The following is a 25,763-nucleotide window of genomic DNA, read 5'->3' on the forward strand; positions in this document are numbered from 1 at the left end:
TATTTGCTGGGTGAATGAAGAGTAAGTACAGAAAGTACTAGTTCATTCATTTAACTGCTTGTATTCTATTTTATGAATATACTGCAATTTATATGTCTGTTCTCTTATTGATTAATGCTTAGATTGGCTCTATTTCTTTAATAAACATTTCCATAAATAGTCTTATCTATGTCTTTTCGTATACACCTGTGAGAGGTTCTCCAGCGTGGAAAAACTAGAGATGGAATTGCTGTGTCTTTTGGGATGCACCCTGTATATTTCAGTGTGCTAAGCAGAAATCTAGAAAAGATCTTTCACATTTAGACACAAATTGCATTATTATATGTTATGATGGCGTAGAATGCATTACAATCATTTTGGATGCACCGACCAGCAGGGCTTAGATGTTGGACAATGTCTTTAGAATGTTACCTAAAAAAAGAATGGCATATTGATCTCAATTATGAATACCATAGTTATCTACTTCAATGGCAGTAGTCTTCTAGAGTGTAATAAGAAGAATTTTGAGGCCATGATTAAGTTTTGAAGAGAGTTTTGTGATTCAAAATAATGTTTGTCTTGTTTGGAGTGCTGAGAATTTTGGTGTATGTAAAAAGCATTTGCCATTCATGAAATGGTCCTGTCATAGACCCAGAGAGAATGGTGTAAGATTCCTAGAAGTAGGTTTTAGCTGGGATATAGTTTTTTTCTTAAATAGACAATGACTAAGATTGCTTACTATGCTTAAATGATAGTAATTTTAGTGAGAAATCCTATTTATTTCCTTTTACATATTGATACACTATCTCTTACATTACTAACAAAGAAAAGTGAAACTGTTCAATAACTACTCACAAAAAAACAAGAGATATCATGTATTAAGTCTATTTTTGACTCACTGAATATTTTCCATTAGGGCTATTTTCCTTTCAGTGTTGAAAAGATTATGGATACACAGTATTTTATTTCCTTCTAGAAGGTAATTTTAACAAAATATTAATGTCTCACTAAGTCGTGAGAAAAAAATAGTGATTCCTTGTCAGATACAGTCACGCGTTACTTAATGATGAGGATGCGTTCTGAGAAATGTCTTGTTAGGTGTTTTCGTCATTGTGCGACCATCACAGAGTGCGCTTACACGAACCTAGATGGTATAGCCTGCTACACGCCAGGGCTATACGGTATTAATTGTATGGGCCACTGTTATATATCCAATCTATCCTTGACCAAAATGTCATTATGCAGTGCATGACTGTATTTCAGACACATGGTTGCACACGCGCATACATAGGCAATATATATTTTGCTTAAAAAGATAACATGGCTACATGGCTATGAACTGTTTTATTTATTTTTGAAGGTATTTTCACTCTTTTATTTTTCTGATGAAGACATATTTATTCATTAACAGCTATTAAGTATCCACCCTATTCCAGCTATGTGCTTTGTAGAGATTAAGACACTTTGGATCAATTTTTTAGTTTTGTAGAATTGCATGGTCCCAATAAAACTAAAGTTTTCTATTAGCAGATTTCTTAGAAAATATGACCGAGCATTCAGATCAAAATATTAACTTGTTTTACATTATTCATTCAAGCATTTTCCACGCTAATATATGAATAATATAAATATATCTATCACAAAAATAATTTGAGAGAATAATTTTATGAAAAGGAGAAATAAGCTATAAAATTATTAAGTAACAATGACTACTGGCATTCAGCGCATATAAAACTAAAGCTAATCACTGATCAAACATTAACAGGTGACGATGGCCATTCCTAGCCGGCCCTGGTGGTCTTGTGATTAAGATTCAGTGCTCTCACCACCACAGCTCAGGTTCACTTCCTGATCAGGGGAATCCACCCGTCGGTTGTCATAATGTGGCAGCTGCACGTTGCTGGGATACTGAAAGCTATGCCACTGGTATTTCAAAAACTAGTTGGGTTCCCCATAGTGGACAGGTTTCAGTGGAGCTTCCAGACTAAGACAGACTAGGAAGAAGGAGCTGGCCACCCATTTCCATGAATCTCCATGGAACCTTGTCTGATACAGAGCTGAAGGTGAGAGGATGGTGAAAAAGACCAGCTCTGCTATACACAGGGCCGCTGGGAGTGGGCACTGACTCCACAGCACTGACAAAGAATGTCCACTCCTAAAAGTTACTTTTTTTATTATTATATTGTACTAAAGAATCATCACTTTTGGGGTACACACTAATTGAAACTAAAGCAAAATGCAAAAGTAAAAGTATTCCGTGTCCATTTGATATAAAAAGTTATGGAGTTAGTATCAAACATAAAAGTATTAATATTTATAAAATGTGAAAACATTCTTGCAAAAGAAAGAACTGACTTGGAAAATAGTGGAAGATTTTGATATTCATTATATAAATCAATTAGGCAGCTAAGCAGCCACATAAATGCTAAAAAATAATCATTATACTAACTCATGTTTTTATGTCCTCTTTTCATGTTCAAGATGACTAGAAGCACCTTCTTAGTCTCAGGTCAGAAGCCAAAAATATTTTTAAAGAGTTTCAAGTATATTCTAGAGCTTATTCCAGAATACTGTTCTTTGAGTCCTGTACTTTTAAAAGAGGATGTGTGAGAAGTTCATCTCCCAAACTCAGCTCCCTTTGATGATTCATGTGAATCTTTAGATGTAATGGCAAGCTGGGAAATTGTCCAGTGTGCTCCTTCTGAGATGGGTCACACCAAGGAGACAATGTATTGAAGGCCATAAATTTTATAAATATCGCTTTACTAAGTATTTCTGTTGAAAAGATCATAAAATAAGAAGTGATGCCTTTTTCTCAAGAATGAGAACAAAGTCCACAACTTTCTCAAAAATATTTGCCATGCAATGCATGTGTTCTCAGGCCTGACCTGGCTGGTATCTGGATGTAATGTTCCTCCGCTGATGGTCTAATCAAGTTTCCTTGTAATCTGTATTACCCACCAGAAATACACTTAGTGAATAGATAAGGAATCTCCAAGAAAATATGGCTGCCTTGGTTTCTAATATTCTAACTCTTGGCCTCTACATTTTATTGCTATAATCAGAGAATATTTTTAACCTACACTCAAACAAGTTCTGCCATTATCTATTTTTTTAATGTTTATTGAAATATAGATTCACAAGAAGTTGCAAAGATGTTACAGATATCATGTAACTTTCCCCCAATTTCCCCCAAAGGTATTATCTTATGCAACTATAGTGTAATATCAAAACAAGGAAAGTAATACTGTACAATGTGTGTTTGCAGTTCTGTATGATCTTATCATGTGTAGAATAATGTAACTGCCACTACAATCAAAATACTAAATTATTCCAGCACCACAAAGATTCCCTTTGTGCTACCTGTTTATATATAGTAGCACCACTCTTCTCCTCTCCCCATTCCTAACCCCTAGAAAACACTAATCTGTTCTTCAGTGGTATAATTTTTTCATTTCAAAATTCTGTGTAAACTGAATAAAATCAAGTAGTATGTGACCTTTTGAGATTGACTTTTTTTCTCTCAACAGATTGTCCTTGAAATTCATCCAATTTGTTGCGTGTATCAAAAGTCACTTGAATAGTATTTAGAATTCTCTTTGATTGATCTATAGTGTTTTTCAATGCATTTCTTTGTATCGATTTTTTAGTGGTTATTCTAGGTATTACATTATACATACATAATTTATCGAAGTTTACTGGCGTAGACATTTTACCGGTAGAGTGAAGTATAAAAACTTACCTCCCTTTAAGGTCTCTTTTCCTGACCCATTTATGACATAAATTGTCTTAAATACTTTCTTTCCATAGCTTGAGAAGTGCATCAGAAAAATGTTATAATTTTTCTTTCAATTGAGTTTTCTGAACATAATTTCTAAACATAGTTTAGAAAACTCAAGCGAAGAAAGTCCATTGTATTTCCTCATTTTTATTCTTTCTGTTGTTCTTTCTTCATTTCTGATATCCCAAGATTCCTTCTTTTATCATTTTCTTTCTGTTTTAGGAATTTCCTTAAGCCACTTTCTCATGGTGGGACTGCTGGTGACAGATTCTTTTAGTTTTCCTTTGTCTGAGAATGTCGTCATTTCCCCTTCATTCCTAAAGGACACTTTTGCATGATACAGGATTCTGGGATCGTTAGTTTTGCTTTCATCCCCTGAAAAATGATATGCCACTTCTTTCCGGTTTCTGGTCAGAAATCCACTGTCATGTGAGTAGTTTTGCCCCATGGTAAGGTGAAGTTGCTCTCTTGCTCCTTTCAGGGCTTTGTTCTTTTGTCTTTAGTTTTTAGCGGTTTCATTCTCATAGGCTCTGGCATGAATATCGTTGAGTTTGTCCCGTTTTGGGTTTGCTGAGCTTCTTTAATCTGTAGGTTTATGGCAGGGGGGACAGGCGGCTTGTTTGTTCATTTGCCAAATTTGGGAGCTTTTTAGCTGTTATTTCTTTAAATACTATGTAGCACCACCCTCTTTCTTGTCTCTTCTGAGGCTCTGACGACATAACCTTTTGTTGAAGTCCCATGGGTTCCTGAGGATCTCTTCATTTTTTGCAGTCCACTTGCTCTTTGTTCTTTAGACATGGTAATTTCTATTGTTCAGTCTTTACCTGCACTGATTCATTCCTCTCTTCTTTCTGTCTACTTTTGAGCATATACAGTGAGTTGTTATTTCCGTTATTTTATGTTCAGTTCTAAAATTTCCATTTGGTTCTTCTTTAGATCTTCTATTTCTTTGTTTAGACTTTTTTTTTCATTTGTTTCAAACATGTTTGTAATTTTTGTTGAAGTGTTGTGGTGTTTTTTTTTTTTTTTTGAGGAGAGTGGCCCTGAGCTAACAGGTATTGCCAATCTTCCTTGCTGCCTTGTTACTGCCAGGTGGTTGTGGAAGTCCAGGTTTCCCATGGAACTTCTGTTGATACCCTGGGATAGACGGAGGGGTACCGCATTACTGCTAGATGTGGGGGAGTTCAGGATCCCCATTAGGCATCCATCCTGGCTGTGAGCCTTCTGAAGTGTGTTCAATATATAATATACAGGGTTTCAGCTGTATCTAGGGGGAGAAATAGGAAGAAGTGCATCTGCTCCATCTTTGCTCAAGATCAAAAGTCCGTTATTTACATATTTTTGAAAGTTACTTCACCTCTTAGGGCTTCTATGCTCTTATATATCCTATAAAGAGACAGGGTTTGATATATTTTTAGGTCTTCTTGAGTGTTTATATTGTTGAGAAAAAAGCACAGGATTTTGGTTTATATGTCTCTAGATTTGAATCTTGACTCTCCCATGGACCAGCTGGATGAAACTAGACAAGTGGTTTAATCTCCATATACTTCTCTGCCTATAATACAAAATAATGCCCATCCCCAAGGTTATCATGTGGTTTGTATGTAAAGCTCTAAGCATAGAGGAGGCACTCAGAATTAATGCATCCTCCTCTTATTGTGGGGAATAGGAGCTCTTTTAGTCTGTGGACCCTTTATTACCAACATGTGTTGTGCGGAAGATTGTAAATGGAAGCCTTTCAAGAGAAGAAGATAAGCTCTGGTATAAATTTTGATGTAATTTAGCTACTGGACAGATATCAGCTTCAAAGTCCTCTAGGTTTTTCTTATTATTCCTTCTCTCTAGAGTCCTGCACCACTAAGAATATGCTTGGGTTTTGAAATAAAAATCTCTAAGTTGAAAAATAATTATTTCATACATTTTATTAAATCTTTTAACACATAAGGGGATTTCAAATTTTGACAGGGAAGATCGATGTGAAAATTTCAGCACTGGTTTAAGTAATACATAAATATTTTTGCACATACATTTTTGAGATTTGATTCAAAATATAAGGAACTAGATACTACCCAATATTATAGCTATCACACAGTTTGGCCCAGCTGAAGCGGTGCGACACCTTTTGTCAGTGATCCCCAGGGATATCTTCATTGTCTGTCTTCCTAAGAACTTCCAAATTTATTAAACAAATAATTATTCATTTTACCATTTTAAGTAATTATATTTGCAAACCAAAGCCTCTGATTGAGAATATCAGTTATTGATTTCAATGAAAATAATTTTAGTCAAATACATGGAAATATGGTTAGATAATGTGCAGCTTTAATCCAAATAAATGCTAGCTTTAGAAATGTTTGTTAAATATTAAAAATACTTTTTAATAGCACTGGGTTAATTTTTGGGCACAGTGATAACAATAAATGAGTTTTTAAAAAATCTTATATTTAACAAAACTTTTGCAAAATGAAAAAAGACAGGGCTGGCCCGGTGGCGCAGAGGTTAAGTTCTCACGTTCTGCTTAGGTGGCCCGGGGTTCACCAGTTTGGATGCTGGTTGCACACCTACACACTGCTTGTCAAGCCATGCTGTGGTAGACGTCCCACATATAAAGTATAGGAGGATGGGCACAGAGCCTCGCTCAGGGCCAGTCTTCCTCAGCAAAAAGAGGAGGATTGGTGGTGGATGTTAGCTCAGGGCTAATCTTCCTCAAAAAAAAAAAAGATAACTTAAATGTCTTTAATCCTACAGTCAAGCCAATGTCTATTTTGTGAAAATGACTTTATGGTTAAAATTAATTTATAGTTCATTTACTTTAATAACCTAGCAGACTAGATTTTGAATATTATATCAAATCTCTTCCAGTTTATATAATTTATCAAGTGGCAGTGACTGACTAGGAGGGAAAACAGAAACAATATTTAAGACTTGCTAGAATGCGAAGAGGATGCAGAGACCCTTCCCATTTTGTTCTTTGCTCCCCCAGCAGTTCACTGTGTGCATCCTGTATGATGAACCACAGCTTCCCTGCACTGTATCACCGTCTCTGTCACCCACAGGCATTCAGAACCTACTGAAGTGTAAATCACTGCTTCAGAGAAGGCTGGCCACACCAGAGAACACATTCGCATGTTTGAACTTCTGAAGTTTCCTCTGAGGAAAGAATTACCTCAATAGTACCTGGCTTGAATATTTATTAGGCACCAGGGTGAGTAGTTATCAATCTTCTATTTCTCATTTCTAAAATAAAAATAAATAATAAATTGGCAAGTGCTTCATACATTTAAAGAGAAAAGCACACTATATGTTCAGAAAATTATTTAAAAAAGCATTTGACTTACTTTTTGCCCTCAGTATTTACTTTGGGAATGACAGAAATAAAAAATAGACTTTCCAGGGGATCAGAAAAAAACCCAAACCTCACAAACTCTTCTCCTTCACCCAAGAAAATTAAATCTAGTGATTTATCAGGAAAAATTCTATTCAATCTCCAAAATTTAGCCCTAGTACTTTTTCTCTGAGAAGACTTCTGAATTCAATGCAAAGATTACGTGCCCGTAGGACTTACCGCAGAGTTTTTGCGCCTGTGTATGCATATTTCCTTAATACTTTGAAAGCCCTAAAGACAGAGACAAACTATCTTAGGAGTTCCATCTTCAAACACAATTCAGTGAATGTCTGGATTTCAATAAATACTTAAGGAATAGATCTAAGAAAGCATTGATATACAATGTTTTCATTTTGATTCAGGCAAGACAATTTTGTGAATAACAATAAGGTACACTTTTTAAATCCCTGTTTTGAAATTATTTGAATATCTCACCTACTCTTTTAACTTAATTTTAATTTCGAAATATGACTGATATTATGTATATGCCTGGGACCTTTATTAAATATATTTCATTGCTTGAGTTTTAGGAGATGATATCTCATAAGAAATAAGTCCTATCACATTGTTTTAAAATAAAATACTGTGTCTTATTAGTATCCATATCATCCTCCCAATTTCACACATACAAATGCTCTAAGCTCACACAGTTGAAAGAGATAGTAACCAAGACCAAGCAAAGACATACAGTTCAATGAGATAGAAAAAGTAGTCAGTAATAGAACCAAACATTTAACTTATGAAGGAACTAAGATAATTCCGTGGTGAAAAAGGTAGTCTTTTCAACAAATGACACTGAAAGAATTAGATGTTCATATATAAAAACTAACTTGATATTGAGTTGGGGAACCAAATGAAAACGCTATACCTATAACACTTTTAAAGGAAAAAAAATAGACAAAAGTCTTTGACACTTTGCAATAGGCAAAAATTTCTTAGATAGGACAAAAAGAGCATAAACCATAGAGGAAAATATATATAAATTGGCTTTCTTCAGTGCTAAAAACTCTTCTTCATTGAAAGTCACTGTTAAATAAAGGAAAAAAAATCACTGGAAAAATACTTGTGAAACACATATCTGATTCCAGATTTGCATCTGAAATGCATTTAAAAACATTTAAAAAATTTTACAACCCAGTAATAAAAACAGAAAGACAATAATAAAATGGGTAAAATATCTGAACCAAGGAAGATATACAAATGGCTAAAGAACATATAAGAATATACTCAGCCTCTTGAGTCATCAGAAAAATGCAAATAAAAGCCATAACTACTAGAAGAGCTACAATTTAAAAAGATTGACGATACTTAGGGATGCTCAGAGTTTGGAGCAACTAGAAATCTAAACAAGAAAGGTAAACACTTATGATCCTTCCATTCCATCCCTAGATATTTACCCAAGAGAAATGAAAGCATGTGTTTACACAAAGCCTTGCCTGCATGCAAATATGAATATCAGTTTTATTTTTTACAGCAAAAAAAAAAAAAAAGGAAAAACAAGAAACTGGATACCACCCAAATATCCATCAACTGGTGAATCGATAAACAGATTGTAATATATTCATTTGATAGGATATTATTCAGCTATAGAAAAGAATGGATTGTTAATCCATGCAAAAGCATGGATGAATCCTAAAGCATATATTAAGCGGAAGAAGATATGATACACACACTATATGAGTTCTTTAATATGACATTCTGGAAAAGACAAAACTATAGGCATAGAAAACAAAACCGTGTTTGCCAAGGACTTAGGATGGAAGAAGAGGACTGACAAAGAGACGTGAGGGAATCTTGAGGGGGTAACGGATGTGTTCTCTGTCTTCATTCTGATGATATTTATATAACTGCATACGTTTGTCAAAACACATCAAACTATGGATGTGAAATGTTGGTTTTTATTGTATCTTCATAAAAAGACATACTTAAACATCGTAATGAGGTTTACCCAACTACTTTAAGTGAAACGTATCTCTCATGTCTGATCTTCCTTATCTTACAGAAATTTAAAATTTTTTTCCAAAGCACTTATAACTTTGTAATAGACTATTTGCTAACTTCCTTATGTTTCTGCCTTACTGTCTGTGTCTTCTGCCAGTACATAACGTCCACTAAGTGTCTTCTACTGCTGTGCCTCCCGATTCTCTGCTCAGGACCGAGTCACTCATTATTCTTAGTTTCTTGCAAGTCTTTGAATTTGACCACACAAAGATGAGTATTTCTCTAGCAAGTTCCCCAGGTCCAAGAGAACCACTTAGCCCAAGATCACATCCCCTTCATGAAGGAAGCACACACTTGTTGACTCTTCACAGGTGAGCAAAGTGTGGCCTGCAAAACAAATCTGGGCAGTAGTCCATTTTTATAGGTCACAGAAGATCAAAAGGATTTTAAAATTTTTAAAAGATCATAATAAAGGAAGCAAGATGAAGAATAAGAGAGGGGGAGGGAATGGGAGGAGGAGAAATGGAATATGTGACAGCGAATGAATGTGACACACAAAGCCTAGAATATTTACTATTTAGTGGTAAGTGGTGAAGATGGAAAGCGGCGATGTTTGCACAACAATATGAATGTACTTAATATCACTGATGTATGCACTTAAAAATGGTAAAATTTTATGTTATATGTATTTTACCTCAATAAAACTGTTGGAAACAAATGTTCAACACAGAATTATTATCACAGTAATAAGATAGAAGAAAACTCATGAGATCTTAAATGTCCAAATGTATTAAATCTTTGTGAAGAAACATCCAGTAGCATGGTGTCTAATAACGGCCTTGCGGGAAAATTGCTTATTAGTGACTTAAAGGGAACCATGTCATCTACTGAGTTACTAACATTATATCCTTTTGCACCTGGAGTTTCCTTGGAGGTCACCCTTGCAAACATTAGCCAGATTTTCCCCCACTGAGCTTGAGAGCTCTGATGAGCTCATAGCCCAAGGTGCTGTGGTTTTAAGACTGCATTAGGAGTAAGAGTGTATCTGTCAGAGATGAAAATGCAGGAGCATATTTACATCTTCATGTAATCCATTCATTGCTTTTTGTAAACCTAAAGTTCTCCAGGGAGTGACACAAATTCACATAAGGTCCCTATGTGTTACAATTTGTATTTTGATCTCTACTTTAGCTGACAGATTTCTTCATAATAACCAGAATACCCCCTAGTGAATGCACACATGTAGACATTAAAAAGTAAAAATTAGCTTAGAGATTCAAGTTAAAGTCAGCATTCACTTATTCTGAAATAGTTTTCATTTCATCTGCTCTGATTTTTACTTGAATAATTCAATGTCAGGTTTGAATTCATAGCAGTTCTCTCCCCTACATCTTAGTGGGGATGTTTCTCAATGTGTTCTCAGGTATCTCTAAATGGGATGCCACTTTGGGCATCCTTGGCTGTTTTCCACAAGTATGAACAGAGCAAAATTTAAAAAAATAATAATTTAGAGACTATACAGTAAGCATCTACTATTTTCAGGGACTGAAGTTATAAAAATAAATAGGGCATAATATGTAAGAATAACTTATACTATATGAATAGAATAGAAGAATTCATGACCTTATTGTAGTGCCAACAAGTGGACAACATAATGCAAAAAGGATTGATAATGGTGCCTGCAAACAAATAGATATGACTACACGCTTCAGAGTGTAGTCGTGTGCCACATAATAACATTTTGGTCAAGGACAGACCGTGTATAACATGGTGGTCACACAGGATCAGTTCCAAATAACCTAGGTGTGTAGTAGGCTATACTATCTAGGTTCATGTAAATACACTCTATGATGTGCACACAATGACAAAATCGCCTAACGCGACACATTTCTCAGAACGTACCCACGTCGTTAAGCGACACATGGGTGTAATTACTTCTGATAGATACGGTAATATTTTATTTTTAAAAAATATTTTCAGATAGTTACTTAAATATCCACTTTAACTCTGATAAAATGTATGGACGTGGGAAAATAATTTTAACACTTGAGCTGGTCCTGAGCTGCATAGATGAGCAGAACCCAGAACCCACTTGGCAAGTGGCAGGGCCCCAACATGGTTCCCAAGATGAGATGTACTCTGTGGGCCGTATTTCATATAGCCCTGTTCGTTGTCATGGCTCCAATACACTTCTCTAGGGCTCCTGAGGCCCTTTCCATCCTGCTGCAGTAGCTCTTATGGAACCTGCTCAGCAGTACTGGCCACGTTTGGCATCCTTGGAGCCATCTTACTCTCTGTTGCACTCACTGGTTGTTCCTCAAGGCCTACGTTATTTTGACATCATCATTTTCTGGTACCAGCCTTTCAGAGGAAGATCCTATAGCAGGTATTTGGGGACCCAAGTTTTCTTACTTTACCACATAGTCTTCTCCTTCTCAGCACTCAGGACTCAGGGGTTGGAGGGACTGAGAATTACTGGGAATGGTTGTGGGGAAGACAGAGTAGAGCCAGAACAGATTCACTCACAGCCTTATGATGTACTCTAAACCATTCCTCAACAATTTGGCCTTTCAGACTATAGGGATTTTCTACCCTGTGCCCATTTTTCTGAAATCTAGTAAGAATTATACCTTATTCCTGCTTGATTATTCAATATTTTAGCACAATCCTTGGCAATGTTTTTTGTAACAATAAATGAAGACTGACTCTTGGTTTCTATAGTATCTCTCTGGGTTTTTTTTTTTTAATCTTTTCTACACATTTTTACCTCTAATTGCCTCTTAAATTTTGGTGTTCTCTAGAATTCCATACTTAACTTTCTTGTCTTCTTGCATCACCATCTTCCTATGTGATCTAATTCACACCTGTGATTTGAACTGCTACCTCTAAGCAACAGTTATCAAGTCTCTAACCAGAGCCTGTGTCTTTCCCAAAATCTAGACCTGTATATCGAATCTCCTATTGGACTTCTCGATTTATAGTTTCCACAATCACTTACACTCAGCATGGTTAAAGCTGAACCTGTAATACTCATCTCCATGTTTGTTCTTCCTCTTATCTGGTGAATGTCTTCCTGGTCGTCTAAGCCTGGAAACTGAGAGACCTCTTGGCTCTCTTATCCACTATATCAACTTGTTCATCAAATTCATGTATTATAGATTCCATTTAAGTTCATTCTTTCATTCATTCATTTAATTATCTTACATGAATCAAATTATTACTGAATGCCACCATGTGTCATGTAATGCTCTAGGAGCTTGAGACACTGGAACAAAGTCCTCAAGGAGCTTATGCTTTATCGCCAGAGACAGATAAGAACCAAATAAACAAGCAAAAAAGACATAATTTCAGGTGTGTTTAATTCTAGGGAGAAATGTAAAGCAGGGAAACAGACAGATGACCACCAATGGCTAGTGAGGAGCTGGCTCCTGAAGGCTTTCTGAGAAATAAACCTTTAAGAAAATATGCAAAAGGATGAAATTCATAGACCCAGAAGGGAAAATCTTCAACAAGCAAAGAGAATTCTAAATTGGAACAAGGTTGGAATATTGAAGGAAGAGCAGAGTAATCTAATATAAGAATGTAAATGATTTTGGAGAGATCAATCAAAGCCAGAATATGTAGGTATTATAGGATTTTAGATTTCACTTGGATGGAAAGCTATTAGATATTTTATAAAATGAGAATAACTAATCTGCTTCCTAAAATATTTTAACTCTAGTGTTATGCTGGTAAATATTTAACAGCTGGCTCTTGGTGAGGAGATGGACATTTGCTACTATCTCTGGTGTAAATACGCCCAGCATGGCCAAGTTCACCCGCTGATGTGACATCACTAAATGCAAAATGGAGAAGAGATGCACACAATTGCCTCTGTTGAGCGATAAGAATAAACGAATACTGTTTTCTGGTTTGTTCCACACCTCTTTGGGTATTTTTTGACTTCTCCCTTCAATTCTTTATTGTACCAACATGCCACAATATGCCACTGCTTGTTCCCCTTTATTCTCTCACCTAGGCCTGTGCTCTCCAAAATGGGAGCACCTGAAATGTGGCTAGCGCAACTAAGGAATTCAATATTTAATTTTAATTCTAATTATAAAAATGAAATTTGACTCTGATAGCGCAAAAATTTTGAGTATGTTTTGAAAAACTTGGGTATGTAAATCTTTTTCAACTGTTAAGTTTTATGAAATCTAAATGCAGATCAAGTATTCCCAATGAAAATTGAGTCTGAATTCAAATGTGTTGTAAGTGTAAAAGACAGACTGGATATCTAACACGGATCATGAACAAAAGAATGCAAAATATCTGATTATGTATCTTTTTAAAATTAATAACATGTTGAAATGATAATATTTTGGATCTATTGGGTTAGATAAAATCTACTTTTTTTAATTTATTTTTTAATTTATTTTCCTTTTTCTCCCCAAAGCACCCCGGTATACAGTTGCATATTCTTCGTTGTGGGTCCTTCTAGTTGTGGTATGTGGGACGCTGCCTCAGCATGGTTTGATGAGCGGTGCCATGTTCGCGTCTGGGATTTGAACCAACGAAACACTGGGCCGCCTGCAGTGGAGCACGTGAACTTAACCACTCGGCAACGAGGCCAGCCCAAGATAAAATCTGCTTTTAATATTCATTTCAATGGTTTCTTTTTACTTTTTTTTTTTGAGGAAGATTGGCCTTGAGCTAACGTCTGTTGTCAATCTTCCTCTTTTTACCTGAGGAAGATTGTTGCTGAGCTAACATCTGTGCCAATCTTCTTCTATTTTATGCAGGATGCCACCACAGCATGGTTTGACGATCAGAGCTAGGTCCTGGCCTGGATCTGAACCTGCAAACTCCTGACCGCTGAAGCTGAGTGTGGGAAGGCAATCACCACACCAACAGGCCAGCTCCCTCTTTTTACTTTACTTTTAATGTGGCTACTAAAAATGAAATTAGATGTATAAGTTGCATATATTTCTATTAGATAGTGCTGATCTTGATTCTTGCTACTCAGTTTGTAATCCATAGGCCAGCAGCAGTAACATCACATGGGAGACTGTTAGACAAGCAGAATCTCAGGCTCTCGCTCAGATCTACTAAATACAACCTGAATTTTGCTAAGTTCCCCAAGTGATTTGTATGCGCATTACATATAGAGAAGTGAAGCATGGATCTAGAAAACTGTGTAAAGTTAGTCCTTTCAATCTATTCCCCTTCAGTTCTACCTTTCTCACTACTGTTTTCTTTAAAACTGTGTTCATCCTTATTTAAAAGCTCTAAAGGGTATGAGTTAATATTTACATAAAGTGCCAACTGCTTACTTTGCCGGGTACACAAGTGGCTCCTTGATATGAATTCTCCAACCCCTCTTCTGTATCCAATAACTTATACACAATCATTAATGAATTATTTGTTGTTCTCCAAACATATTCTGCTATTTTGTACTTCTTGTTTTTGCACAGGATTTTCCTCTGCCTTGAATATCTTTCTTCTTCATATGCTATGTGCCTGTATGCTCTCAGAACAATTTCAGAGATTTTAAACTGTTATTTGGTTTTTGAAAAATAATTTTCACAAGTGTGGCTGTTTTGCTGGGTTGCAGGTGGGTCCACAGAGCGCCTCACACTGCCCTTCTGGATGTGGATCTCCAACTCTGTATCTACGCTCATAATCTTGTTCTGATAGTTTTAAAAAGTAAAAGTGCCATTCCTGATGACCTGTTAAAATCCTACCTTTTGAATGCTCTTGTGGATACCTTGAACATTTTACTGGTTTTCTCGTTAATTATTAACTTGAATAAAGTCTTTGACACTATTTTTCTCTCTATATAAGAGCCTCAGGAGAGAACTACACTGTGACATTCTAATTCCTGTTCATCTAAACTTTCCTTGTGGAAAGTTTCCTGGTTCCCCCATACAAAATTAAACATTTTGTTGCAATTATCACAACCATTATAATTATCCATGGCCCTGTGTTTCTTCCAATGCGATGTGGTGTTAAAGACAACGCGTTAGTCACGTGCTTTATTTACTCATTTAATCCAAGTTCCCCAGTTGGCTTTCTGTTTTATCTATATTGCCATATTTGCCTTTTCTATGAATTGCCTAAAAAAGTTTTTAAAAGAGCTATAAACTAACAATGATAGATTCAACTGAGTTAGCACATATTCTCTCTGGGACGTAGTTTCTCATTGATAAAATGATGGAGGTGAGGTAGGTCAGAGGCCACAATCTGCCCACCTCTTTCTTAGCAAAATTTTTTTTTTAAAGATTTTATTTTTCCTTTTTCTCCCAAAGCCCCCCAGTACATAGTTGTGTATTTTTAGTTGTGGGCTCTTCTAGTTGTGGCATGTGGGACGCCCCCTCAGCATGGCCCAAGGAGTGGCACCATGGCCACTCCCAGGATTCAAAGCAGCGAAACCCTGGGCCGCCGAAGTGGAGCGTGTGAACCCAACCACTCGGCCACGGGGCTGGCCCCTCTTAGCACAATTTTGATAGATTGTGTGTGTGCTTTTCTTTTAAAAAAAATCTCCCATTATATTGTCTAAACAGAGACTGCTTTTTCTCTAAGATTGAGGAAAGAAAGAAAGATGGAGTTGCAAAAGAAAATATTTCCATTTCCAACACATGTGTATATGGAACAGGTGAGGCACTGAAAATGCGTGCATCAAAGAGGCAATACTCCTCTTTCAAATTGTGTGATTTTCCAAAATACGGTACAGGCTTGGGGGAAAATGCTAGTTCAATTCCTAGCTCTGTTGCTTACTTAGTGTGAGTTTGGGGTCACATTCTCAACCACTCAGGCTCAGTTTCCTCGTATGGACATTGGAATATTAACACACAGAAGAAAGAGATGAAATAAGAACTGGCATAAGCTCTCCACAAGGCAGGCTGCCTCTTGTAGAGACAGCTCGGGCAGCACGAGGCAGTCTGGAAACATGCGTAGAAATCCATCTTCTACTATTAAATGTATATGAGCCACTTTATAAATCTAAGAATTTCTATTTTATGTCTTAATAATATGAATACTGGTTCCACAGTATTATGCAGACAGTTTGTATAAGGCACAATTTAAATTTCATACATGTGACATTTTATTTACTGTAAAAAACAGAACATTTTTAATGTATTCCTGTTTTCTCCCTTTATTCAGCATGTAGTCATTTTTTCCCCAGTTACAGGAAGGTCCCACTCTGCCTAAAGCATTCTGTGAGGCATTAGCCCAGCTCACCACGTGCACGGCAAACACATGCAAGGAAAGCCATTTTTACTGAGCAGATCTGGTCCTGAGAAAGACAAACCCTTTTGGTTCTGTTTCAAGGCAGTTTAACCACCACGACGTAACAGCTGGAACTCCACTTTAGCCATCTCTCACACAAGTCTTTCTGGTAAGTTGTCCATTTCAAATTTTACATACAGGTTTTAAGCCATTTGGTTTTATTTTGAATTAATTATATTTGAGTCTTCATTAAAATTAAATTTATCAAGGCGTTCAACTTCATGGATGACTCTTTAAAGCCATCCATAAATCTAAAGCGTTATATACATATCGATGGGCTTAATAAATTGGGGTTACATTTGGGGGCTTTCTGCAGACTTAATAATTTTAAAGTTTGTTATGATTAAAATAATGTATAAAATAATTTGACATGTAAGTAATGGCATAATATTTCTGAGATATCAATCGATGCCCTTTATTTCTCCAGTGGGCCTCCTTTTCGTTGGTCCTTTAGAAACAACTAATTGATCTGTGCTCATGCTCCCAGGGAGGGAGGGGACAGGTAGAAAAATAGCCGTCCAGAATTGCTGTATTTGGTTTTCAGAAGCTTAAGCTCTTTGTCCTATATGCAAAAGCGAACAGATACTGGGGCCAAGGCAGTCCTTCCTCTGAACGAGTGGCCTCAGGGGGTGTAAGAGAGCCAGCAGCGGAAGAGACTGACTACCACCACCAGCTTCTGTCCTCGGTGCTTGGGTGTAGGGGCTGCCAGGAAGCAGCGCCCGCGAGTTTCTTCTCAGGGGAGCACTGCTCACTCAGCACTAGTTTTTGTGACGCAGGAATGAGCATCTCTTGAATCCCAATTTTTTAAATTTCTCGGAAAAGCTGAAAGTCCAGATTGTAAATATTGGCAACTAATTTAAATTTTTTCCTTACTAAAACTCTAAAAAAATACTTCAAAAGACTCACAATGAAGATATTTGGGGTTTTTTTCCCCCGTTGGCTGTGAATTTGCCACATTAATTTTCCTTTTGGAGAAACAGAGCCTAGGAGAGAAATAACCCTGAAAAATATTTTAAGGATAAATATTTTTCTATTTTATCAAACCCACTTTGTCCAGATAAGAATAATCTGGAATTTGTGTGAAGAGAAACAGAGAGGAGGCAGTGAAAATGAAAAAGTACATGGGTTACCCCCACAAGAGGGCCGTGTGCAGTAAGGAGGTGGAAGCAGTCCAGAGAAGAAACAGCTTGGGGATTCTGAAGCGCAGCCACAGACAGCCTCTCACAGACTGCTGGGCCCTGTGCACACGCTGAAACCCTGGCTAGACTCTGGGGCCCTGAGTGTGGCACAGAGAGGGCAGGCAGGAAACACAGGGAGAAAGAGTCGTGGTGAAGAGCGGCGGGCCACGTGTGAAAGATGCTCTTCCGCAGAAAGCTTGAACGTTCCATGGTCCTCCCTTCCTCAGCTCCTCTATGCCCTTTGTCTTATACGTATCCTCCACAAGTTTTCCTGAGGAGACTAAAGTAAAAGTTTCCTAGCAGTTCAGCAGGACTAGGGCTCAAAGTAAGGAGAATCAGTTCTAGGAAGCAAAGCTGTCCCTCTGTACAGCGGAATGCAAACTCCTTACCCCTGAGGTAAGGCTGTGCCTTGGTTGGTTTCATAGACTGGGGTGCTTCTCTCTCTCTTCCTACATATAGAACCACTCTGGTTGATTGATTTATCCTAAGGATTCATATGTGCATTCATAATAAACTGGAAGGTACATACGTGGAGATAAAGGTCAGTCTTTTGTAATAATAATAAAATAAACCTACTAAGTGCAAATTGAGAAACAAAAGGTTTGTTATGGGATTTGAACAAATTGAGAAAAATTAACACAAGAAAACTTCTTATGGAAGACCACATGCCGAGTTATAAAGAGGACCTGGAAGCCACGAAAAAGAAAAAGCAACAGAACATGAAAAAGAAACAAACAAGGCACTGACAAATAGAAATGGCAAGCAATAAGATATATTGGAGAATATGAGGAAGCCATTTGGTGTAAACCTAATTTGGCCTGATCTTGTTTCTCCAAAAGGGCCTCACCATGGCCATTGAGCAAGCATTGTATATCTGCTTTAGACATTCCCTACGGCAAGAACAAAGGCCCTTGAGATAAAGGTGCAACTTCCCTCCCCCTCCCAATGTTGGCATTTCCTTAAGGATTAAGCATCTTTCCTTAGGCTAGAAACTGATTGCTGCGCTCACCTGTGACCACCCAGCTGGAGACAATAGACTTGCCTCCTGCTGTGCCCACCCCACCAAGATAGCAGACCCACTACCTGCTGTGTCCATCAAGCACTGTGCCAACAGGGCAATCTTGTGACTATTGTAAGAGGGACATTTCAATCGTATGTGAAACATCCTCTTTGAGGGTATATAACCACCCTGTACACCCCTCGCTTCTTTGGAGTGCTCCATTCCTTTGTGGAAGGACTCTCCCAGGCCATGGTCCTCACATTCTAGCTCAGAATAAACTCTTCCAAATTTTCATTTATAGATCGGTTATGGATTTTTCTTGTCAACAGCACAAACGCAGAAGGCTGACGACTGCTGGTTTCTGGCTGTCTGCTCACAAAGGCAGTTTGATGGTGTGCTGAGCACTGGTAGATTCCTTGTATATCTCCACAGGTATGCTCTAGTTTTTAGGAATTATTTTTATGATCTGCCCAAGCTCTCTTATATCAGTTGCAAGAAACCTCTTGTTTTGCAGTGGTACTTAGATGGTTTGGGTGGGTAGCCTCAGTACATAATAATCAGTTAGACAAGTACTTGATGACATGGATCTGTGAGCACTGTGCTGGATGCCTCAGAGTCATCAGCTCTAACACCTGGGGCCTGCCCACAGGAAATGTGCTTCTGGTTTTTCAGTCATAACTAATATATATGTATTCTCTACTGTGAAACCACAAACACTACAGTAGGATGATGTATCTTACATGACTGGTGTGAAACTTAAGAATTATGGGCATGGCTGGGGTGGTCAAATTTTATCATGATACATAGAAGTGAAGAAGTTATGTGATTTTTCTTTTCCTCTGTTCAGTTTTCTCAACATGGTTCATTGGTTTACATTGGTTTATGAGGCTTCTTCATTATATAATATTTTTGTATACATACATTCTGTTTAAGGGAAATCTATTGTCTTTCATTGATCATTTCTGTTTGCATCAATTCCATGTTATTTAAATGGTTTCTGCTCTAATTTTTTTATTGAGGTTATGATAGTGTACACCATTATGAAACTTCAGTTGTACATTATTATTTGTCAGTCACCATATGTGCCTCTTCATCCTTTGTGCCCACTCCACACTCCCCTTCCCCTGGTAATCACTAAATAATTCTTTTTGCCCATGTGTTTGTTTATCTTCCACGTATGAGTGACATCATACAGTGTTTGTCTTTCTCTATCTGGCTTAGTTTGACTAACATCATACCCTCGATGTCCATCACTGTTGTGAAAAATGGGATAATTTTGTCATTTTTTTATGGCTCAGTATTATTCCATTGTGTATATACACCATATCTTCTTTGTCCAGTCATCAGTCAATGGGCATTTATGTTGCTTTCATGTCTTGCCTATTGTGAATAATGCTGCAATGAACATAGGGGTGCATAAGTCTCTTTGAATTGCTGATTTCAGGTTCTTTGGATAAATACCCAGTACTGGAATAGCTGGGTCATATGGTATTTCTATTTTTAGTTTTTTGAGAAATCCCCATACTGTTTTCCACAGAGGCTGCACCAGCTTGCATTCCCACCAGTGTATGAGGGTTCCCTATTCTCCAAAACCTCTTCTACCTGTGTTATTTTTTGTCTTGGTTATGATAGCCATTCTTACCAGTGTAAGGTGATATCTTAGTTTAGTTTTGATTTGCATTTCCCTGATAATCAGTGATATTGAGCATCTTTTTATGTGTCTACTGGCTATCTGTATATCTTCTTTGGAGAAATGTCTGTTCATGTTCTCTGCTCATTTTTTGATCAGGTTGTTTGGTTTTGTGTTGTTGAGTTGTGTGAGTTCTTTATATATTATGGAGATTAACCCCTTGTTGGATATATGATTTGCAGATGTTTTCTTCAAGTTGGGGGGTTGTCTTTTCACTTCAATCCTGGTTTCCCTTGCCTTGTAGAAGCTCTTTAGTCTGATGAAGTCTCACTTGTTTATTTTTTCTTTTGTTTCCCTTGTCTAAGAAGACATGGTGTTCGAAAAAAATCCTTTTAAAACTGATGTCAAAGAATGTACTCCTTATATTTTATTCTAGAAGTTTTATGGTTTCAGGTATTACCTTCAAGTCTTTGATCCATTTTGAGTTTATTTTTGTGAATGGCATAAGAGAATGGTCTACTTTCATTCTTTTGCATGTGGCTCTCCAGTTTTCCCAACACCATTTATTGAAGAGACTTTCATTTCTCCATTGCGTTTTCTTAGCTCCTTTGTTGATGTGCAGTTTTATTTCTTGGATTTCAGTTCTGTTCCACTGATCTGTCTGTCTGTTTTTGTACCAGTACCATGCTGTTTTGATTACTATAGCTTTGTGGTACATTTTGAAGTTACGGATTGTGATGCCTCTATCTTTGTTCTTTTTTTCTCGGGTTTGCTTTAGCCTTTCAGGGTCTTTTCTTGATGCATAAGAATTTTAGGATTCTTTGTTCTATTTCTGAGAAGAATGTCACTGGGATTCTGATTGGGATTGCATTGAATCTGTAGATTGCTTTAGGTAGTATGGACATTTTAACTATGTTTATTCTTCCAATCCATGTGCATGGAATGTCTTTCTATCTCTTTATGTCATCATCAGTTCCTTTCAATAAAGTCTATTAGTTTTCATTGTATAGGTCTTTCACTTCCTTGGTTAAATTTATTCCAAGATATCTTATTCTTTTTGTAGTGATTGTGAATAGGATTGTGTTCTTGAGTCCTCTGTTAGTTCATCATTAAAGTATAGTGATGCAACTGATTTTTGTAAGTTGACTTTGTACTCTGCAACTTCACTGTAATTGTTGATTATTTCTAATAGCTTTCTGATAGATGTTTTAGGGTTTTCTATACGTAAAATCATGTCATCTGCAAACAGCGAGAGTTTTACTTCTTCATTGCTCATTTGTATTTCTTTTACTTCTTTTTCTTGCCTAATTGCTCTGGCCAAAACCTCTAGTACAATGTTGAATGAGAGTGGTGAGAGTGGGCACCTTTGTCTTGTTCCTGTTCTCAGAGGGATGGCTTTCAGTTTTTCCCCATTGAGTATGATGTTGGCAGTGGGTTTGTCATATCTGGCCTTTATTATGTTGAGGTACTTTCCTTCTATACCAAACTTACTGAGAGTTTTTGCCATAAATGGATGTTAGATCTTGTCAAATGCTTTCTCTGCATCTATGGAGATTATCATGTGGTTTTCTTCCTCATTTTGTTAATGTGGTATATCATATTGATTGATTGGTGGATGTTGAACCATCCCTGTGTCCCTGGTGTAAATCTCACTTGATCATGATGTACAATCTTTTTGATGTATTACTGTATTCGGGTTGCCAATATTTTGTTGAGGATTTTTGCATCTATGTTCATCAGTGATATTGGCCTTTAGTTTTCCTTCTTTGTGTTGTCCTTGTCTGGCTTTGGAATCAGGGTGATGTTGGCCTCGCAGGATGTGTTAAGAAGTGTTCCATCTTCCTCAACTTTCCTGGAATAGTTTGAGAAGGACAAGTATTAAATCTTCTGTGAATGTTTGGTAGAATTCTCCAGAGAAGGCATCTTGTCCTGGACTTTTATTTTGGGGACAATTTTTGATTACTGTTTCAATCTCTTGTGATTGGTCTATTCAGATTCTCTATTTCTTCTTGATTCAGTTTTGGGAGACTGTAAGAGTCTAAGAATTTATCCATTTCTTCTAGATTGTCCAATTTGTTGCTGTATAGTTTTTCATAGTATTCTCTTATAATTTTTTGTATTTCTGTTGTGTTCATTGTAATTTCTCCTCTTTCATTTCTTATTTTACTTATTTGAGGCTTCTCTTTATTTTCTTAGTGAGTCTGGCTAAAGGTTGTCAATTTTGTTTATATTCTCAAAGACCAAATCTCTGTTTCATTGATTCATTCTACTCTCTTTTTTGTTTCAATTTCATTACTTCTGTTCTAATTTTTATTATTTCTCTCCTTCTACTGACTTTGGGCTTTGTTTGTTCTTCTTTTTCTAATTCTATTAGGTGTAGTTTGAGATTGCTTATTTGAGATTTTTCTTGTTTGTCAAGCTGTGCTTTAATTTTTTTAATATCTGCTTGTCTTTTATAATTCTTAAATATTAGCTTAGGGTTTCTAAAATATTAATTTTAGTTGTCCTTTGTATATATTCTTTTTTTTTTTTAAAGATTGGCACCTAGGCTAACAACTGTTGCCAATCTTCCTTTTTTTTCTTTTTCTTTTTAAGGATTGGCACCTGGGCTAACAAGTGTTGCCAATCTTTTTTTTTTTCTGCTTTATTTCCCAAACTGGCCCCCCCCCCCCCCACCCCCGCCCTGTACATAGTTGTATATCTCAGTTGCAGGTCCTTCTAGTTGTGGGTGTATATATTCTGTACATAGTTAATGTAAAATACTATTTCCTGTAGGGTTTTCTGAATATTAATGGTAAGCATAATTGCAATCATATTACATCAGTACCAACAGTAAAATCAATGGGTAGAATGGATGTAAAATGTAAAAGTGTAAAATCTCTTGCCCATCTGTAGGGAACATGTAGAAACTATTTTTTTTTCTTTTTGCTGGTCAACCAAGTGCCATTTAATTGTGGTTCCAGGATACTAAATTTTAGTGAATCCACAGAGTTACTAGCACTTTGCTGGTTATCAAGGAATTACTTAAGTGATATAGAATATTTAGTTCCTAGGGTTCAGTCCACTCCAACTGCAGGAGGAGTATCCAGACAGAGGAACAGGCTGAGTGGAAACCCGATGCTCCACGTGGAGCCCATGCCCAGCCCAGTGACCTCCTTGTTAAAGATGGCTGAGGGCACATCTAGCAGTAAAAGCTGCCAAGCAGTAAGAAGTCTGGCTTACTCTGTGTCTAACTAAACTGCTATATTCTGCTTCAATGTGTAGGCCCATTTTATTAAAATCAATTTCAGGTGGATGTTTCTGAGATTAGACTGATGATAGAAGCTTGTGAAAAATAGAAAGGCCCAGTGGTGCAGAGGTTAAGTTCACATGTTCTGCTTTGGTGGCCCGGGGTTTGCCAGTTCGGATCCTGGGTGCAGACCTACACACTACTTATCAAGCCATGCTGTGGCAGGTGTCCTACATATAAAGTAGAGGAAGATGGGCACGGATGTTAGCTCAGGGCCAGTATTCCTCAGCAAAAGAGAGGAGAATTGGCAGCAGATATTAGCTCAGGGCTAATCTTCTTCAATAAATAAATAAATAAATAAATAAATAAAAAATATTTTTTTGGGTGATCATTCTAAGAATGAAGATTGAAATGATGGAAGTGAGTTTTATTTTTTCAAACATCTTCATTATTATTATTATTATTATTATTATTTTGCTGAGGATGATTTGCTGGAGCTAATACCTGTTGCCAATCTTCCTCTTTTTGTATGTGAACCTCCACCACAGCATGGCCACTGAGAGATCGGTGGTGTGGGTTTGCACCTGGGAACCAAACCTGGACTGCTGAAGGGGAGCACACTGAATTTAACCACTAGGCCACCAGGGGTGGCCCTCTTCATTATTTCTAAAAATATAAAAGAATATTACAAACTTAAGGGAGCTTTATAACATGAACAGAGCCATTAGAAAAACAAAATTATGTGGCACATATAGACAATTAAGATATAGTTGTTAGAATCTCTATTATGATCTTGGATAATGTTTACAGTTTGATCAAGGTTATTGAACCTGGAAAATAATACTACATTTTTAAAATGTGGATTAATTTGTAAGAAGGATAAAGTCATTGAATGGTTTATCTAGCAGAAATAGTAGGTTTGCACAAATTCAAAACATTTCTTTAATCCTCCAATCATCATTTGTATGTTGATTGGCCCAAATAAGGGGAGTAATATATATCAATGGGTTACAATAAAGAAATTGGCATTAGATAACACCACTATCCACAATTTTATCAGAAATGCGCTCTACTCATCCTCTACCCCATATCATGTTTTACTAAACGGGTCTTATAGCAATACATAGAGCCATAAAGATATAAATGCCACATTGTGATAGACATAATTGAACCTGAAAATATGTTAGTGCTAATGGCAAAATGATTCTATCAAATAAGGCCTAAGAAAAAAGAGAAATGTTGTCTTCCTACTTTTTACTAGTCAACGTGCTTGCACCAATTAAATAGTGCAAATGATAGTAATAATATATTTTTAAAGCCAGTTACTTTGTTAAACATTTTGCACATTCAATATACCTAGTGCCATTACTTACCAGGAATGAAACTATGCTCAGAAAAGTTGTTTTTTACAAAAGTCAAAGAATTAGCAAGTGGTAGATCCAGGATTCAATGCCAACTTTAATTATGATGATTATGAAAATAATAAAGTTAATAATTGTATGCTCTTTTACCTATATAAAGTTATATAAATGTAATGACTCATAGAATAATTGACCATAGAAAGATCTGAGAACATCAATTGAAGCAGACCTGCCAGGTGCAGCCTCGCTGGCATCTGCTGGATGACACGCTGCAGGGTTAGTAGCTAGTTCTGAAGAGTGTTGAGAAGTCTGCAGATTATTTGTTAAAACTAATGGTTCTCTTTGACTTTCAGCACACATCGTATCAGGAGATACATTCAGCCTGCTCTGTGCCCCCACTGCAAAAAATTAAACTGAATAATCGAACAAACCACACCTTAAATAAGAAAGAGATTCTTTTCTAAGATTGACAAATTATACTGAAAATGTATCAACTTTTCTCAACAAAAACTTTTTGGAAGGATCATTTCAAATATTTGTATCCTCTTTGTTCTAGATATATGTGGGGAATTTTAACATTGTGTTTCAGAGACTATTGTGATTTTCTTCTGCCACATTTAACATTATTATAATTCTGGTTGGAATAGATATTTGTACCAATTTAATTGCTTACGAAATTATAATTCTTTGGTCAAGATTTGTTAATAGAATTCTTATTTATTATTATTATTATTATTTATTATTATTTAGGTTGTTTATATACATATCTGATATTCCCAGTTCCTGAGCTCAGAGATTTTCTCTTAACCATCGACATAAAAAAATTCAGAATGCTTTCTCTTTTTCCTTCAAAATGGAAAACCCAAATGTGATGACTCCCCACTTACAATGAGTTCATTGTGCATTTATACAGGACACCAACCCTCATGGCAGCCAGTGATGTGCATCTCTTTCCACATTCCTGTGAAGTGACTTCTTTTTTTCTTTTTAAAGATTGGCACCTGAGCTAA

At 36.6% G+C, this 25,763-nt stretch overlaps 1 long non-coding RNA gene across 3 annotated transcripts; it reads left to right on the forward strand.

Annotated features, from left to right (window-relative positions):
* The first annotated feature begins 1,886 nt into the window (after window positions 1-1,886).
* On the forward strand, window positions 1,887-25,763 carry LOC139079834 (uncharacterized). Of its 3 annotated transcripts, none has more exons than XR_011533786.1 (9): window positions 1,887-2,042; window positions 6,817-6,965; window positions 9,244-9,457; window positions 13,522-13,979; window positions 15,629-15,720; window positions 16,230-16,464; window positions 18,835-18,965; window positions 25,107-25,291; window positions 25,583-25,763. It is a non-coding gene; the product is annotated as an uncharacterized lncRNA (long non-coding RNA). The 3 variants fall into 3 exon arrangements; XR_011533788.1 differs by having other exon boundaries at window positions 1,912-2,042; window positions 15,648-15,720; XR_011533787.1 differs by lacking the exon at window positions 25,583-25,763 and having other exon boundaries at window positions 1,912-2,042; window positions 16,252-16,464; window positions 25,107-25,186.

This window comes from Equus przewalskii, chromosome 27, assembly GCF_037783145.1.
Source record: "Equus przewalskii isolate Varuska chromosome 27, EquPr2, whole genome shotgun sequence".
Lineage (NCBI taxonomy): Eukaryota > Metazoa > Chordata > Mammalia > Perissodactyla > Equidae > Equus > Equus przewalskii.